Here is a 4129-nt window from a genome sequence, read left to right as displayed (position 1 = left end):
TTTCCACAGAATTGGGCTACTTTTAAACTGTTGCCATGGGTTGATTTTCCCAAGTGGGTTAAAGATGTGACTGACATTTGACTGAAATGCTTGTATTGAAACATTTTGCATTCTACCTATGATAAAACTTTCATGGACTTCTACATTAACTGCTCCCTCCTGGTGGAATAATGACCTGCCCAACTCAATCCGAGCAGCTGAGTCCTTAATATTTTCAAGAAACGGCTGAAAACACATCTCTTTCACCTTCATTTGACCCTCTAAACTCTAGCACTTTCTATTCTAATTCTATTTCTAATTTTATCTCCTTGTTTTTTTTTATTAAAAAACTTGACCCTCTAACATTTGCACTCTCTATTCTATTTCTGTTCTAACTACTTGTTTTATTTATAAAGAAAGAAGAACCTCTATCACTAGCATTCTCTATTCTTTCTCTATTCTTTCTACTTATTTTCTTTTTATTATTTATAAATAATGACCTTCTAACACTTGCATTATCTATTCTTTTTCTGTTCTATTGACTTGTTTTATTTTTATTTAAAAATGACCCTCTAACACTAGCATTCCCTATTCTTTTTCTATTCTTTCTACTTATTTTCTTTTTATTTATTATAAAAACAAAACAAGCAAACAAACAAACAAAAAACTTGCTACATATACTGTTAGGCAAAGCCCCGCCCACAAACCCTGCCCCCTACTGTCCTCTTTTTGAAAAACTAAAATATGAACTTGGCTTTATCTTGAAAAAAGCTTGCAGAAAATATAGATTTTTGAGAATCACCCTTCAATCTTTTGGTTTACTTTGCTGGATATAGCAAATGATGACAAAATAAACATTTGAAACAAGATAAATGGTCTATGCTTAATTTCATGAAGTGTGCGATTAATCGCGAGTAATCACAGAAATAGGATTAATCAGATTAAAATTTTAATCGATTGACAGCCCTACTCTTTTCACAACCTTTGGCTGTATTGAATAAAAATTAATAAACATGAATTAAAAATGAATGCAAAGAGAATAAGATGTAAATGTAAAAACTGTAGCGTAAACAGCAGAGTATTCTAACGATGCAGGGATATGGATTCAGTTCCCAGGGAATGAACATCATACAATTTAAACCTTAAATACAATTTAAGGTGCTTTGGAAAAGTGTCTGCCAAATGCATTACTGAAATGTAAAAATAATGTTTTACTCTCTTTGGTCTTACTTTTTTCTTTTGTAGTGACTGTCATGACAACATAAAAGTTTATGGTCATGCCACTGCATTGTTATCCTCATTATATATCATGATGAAGAAATTAAGCATATTTTCTGTATTGTGACATTATTATTATCGAGAAAAAAAAAAAAGTTAAAAAGTTAGTCATGTGTTTTTATACTTCAAGATTGGTTATAACTTTTAAAATCAGTTATAAATCTGAAAATTTGAATCTGAAAAGTTAGACTGATTACCCCTTGCCTAACTGCTAGTTGGTCAAACTAGTGTGAAGTTGTTTGTTTTTATATTCATTGTATTCTATTTCTGCATGTTTTTGCCAAGGACTTTTATTTTGGTGTTGCGTCCTCCGAGAAGGAGGAAGTCTTTAATATCTCAGTTGAAGATAACAGTTATATTAAATTGAGAGCTTATTGGTACAATGCTTAGGTCTCTTGTTTTTCTCTCTATTAAGGTCACAGTAATCTTAAATTCGATATGAATTCAAACATCTCTCATCAGTTTCTAACGAAACCAAATTAAATGTGCTATGCACATACATTTAATAGGATTAAACTCTAAAACATATTTTGTTCGTCAACAATCACCTTTTTTTCCCTATTGTACTTAGAAGAAACGCCTCAGACAAAGTTCATTCTTAAAAAGATAACAGACTCTATTAAGTCTCCTGAGCTATGAAATAGCAATTTCTCAGCTATAAAATTTAACTCTCAGGCTCGGCAGCTACTGGCTATATTCCCTTGAGTGTGTCTCTAACACTTTTACCCAAAGGAACTAAGCAATGTATCCACTGTTTAGTTCCCATGAATGCAAATACACTTCGCTGAAGCAATTTAAGGTCCACCGAGGAAATATTCAAGGTTAGAGAACCTCTACGTTCACATTCTGCATTCATTTGATTGTTGCATTGTGCTCCCTTGCGATAAGCACCCAAGTGGTCAAGATGCTAATGCTTAAAGTAAGGATCTCCCATAGTAATACACCTCCCACTGACCGCATCCAGACAGCCATTAGCAGGTCATTCACTCACAGACAATGTCCCACAGTTTATGAAGCACAGGGAATTGTGTGTGGTGTGATTGCACCTGAATGTGCTGGAGTTAAAGTGCCTGGCAGCACATTTGCATGCAGTGTTCAGTTTTGTCAGCTCATTCTTCCTGTTCAAACACATTTACTCTTAAATAATTCAGCTACATTTTCACATTTTAAAAGATGACCAGTCATATAGAAATGAGGCAGCAATAGGTTAGAATAGATTAGCCAGAGAAAGATTACTTAAATCGTCCATCCATCTACATTCTGGTTTGGCATGAAACAATGATGTTTTGCTATATTAAAAGATCTGCTCACTATTTATGAAGCGGGATTTTGTTGAACAGGGATAAATGATCTGCTGTCAAACAGAGAACTGCACTGCATTGTGGATGTAATTAAGAGAAGCCCATCTCTCATCGAATGTGTAGTTTTACTAGTTTACTAGCTAATAAAAAAACTTGTAATCGTTCAAAAATTAAATCGTTCAAAAGTGTTCAATGTTGTATATAAAAATAGTTATTTATATTTTAACATTATATTATGCATTTATATTATTTTACGAACAAATCTAAATTAACATAAAATATATTTTTGCTGAGATTTGATGTAGTGACACAATTTTGCGTAGTGATTACGTAATGACGTCATCGCGCAATGACATCACTACGTGACATTTAGCAACTTTTAGCAACAAATCCACCTTCCTTTAGCAACTTCGCCTGAAAATTAGTTGGCAACACTGAACGGAAGTGCGAGAAAGAGAGGAAGGGAGTAGAGTTGATTGTGGCGGTTGCTCTCCTCCCCAGTTCTAGGACTTTGCTCAATAATAGTTATTAGCCGTCGATATTTTCAAGTCCATCGTCTTTATTCACATCAACCCACGGGCAGCTAAAACCCCACGCCTTACACTAGTTACTACTTAACTAGTAAACTAGTTTAGACACAGTCTGAACATAATGGCTATTATGCAATGTATCAATGTTTTGTGGGTCACATGACTTCACGTATCACATAATACATATTTGCAGATCACCAATTTTGAACTATGAAATGATTATTTTGTTTATTTTTCCCACCATCTGAATTACATTCACAAAATATGTGTATGCTATAGGTTCTTCATAAATATAGACACCAGACAGATGATGATTTCTGCAACAACTGCAACAATCTTTACTCATATCTCTTGCACAAAAACACATTCAATATTCCATGAAAATAATAATAATGTGCAGTGAAATACAAACTCTGAATATTACGTCAACCTGAAATAACAAAAATAAATATATATATATATATTTAATTTAATTTAATATATAATTATATAATGATTTATATATATATATTTATATATTATTATTATAAATTATGTAATAATAATGTTGAACTTGCTTCTCCTGCGTCCTATTCCTCTGCTGTCTTGTAAGGTGCATGTGTTTGTGTTGTTCCCTCTACTGTACGGGCAGGCTTTTTCTTCAGGCTGATACTTATTTGTCCCCTTTTGGAGGCAAACGACCTTGCATCAGTGGTTTGTCTTGTATTGTTTTTGAGTTTAAAGGCTTTGCTCTTTTATGCATTATGTTAAACGTGATAAAAAAAAGAAACTTCTAACAAAGGTCTATGAGGTGTGAGCTGAGGTGAGATAAAGCAATGCAAATGATGTAACACTACTTTAAATAAAAAAGTAACAAAGTAATCGCTTACATTTTCAGGAGTAATGCATTACTTTATGCTTCCCAACAATGCAGCAACTTAGTATTACCATATTTTATTTGAACAGCAAGTAAAGGAAGCCAAACAATGTTATATGCACCATCAGAATAACTAATAAATAATGGCAATGTAATAACAGAATTATATATATATATACATATAT

The sequence above is a fragment of the Sinocyclocheilus rhinocerous genome, unplaced genomic scaffold (assembly GCF_001515625.1).
Source record: "Sinocyclocheilus rhinocerous isolate Xijiao unplaced genomic scaffold, SAMN03320098_v1.1 scaffold322, whole genome shotgun sequence".
Classification (NCBI taxonomy): domain Eukaryota; kingdom Metazoa; phylum Chordata; class Actinopteri; order Cypriniformes; family Cyprinidae; genus Sinocyclocheilus; species Sinocyclocheilus rhinocerous.
The sequence above is the reverse complement of the archived record's forward strand: the minus strand, read 5'-3'. Positions refer to the sequence as shown.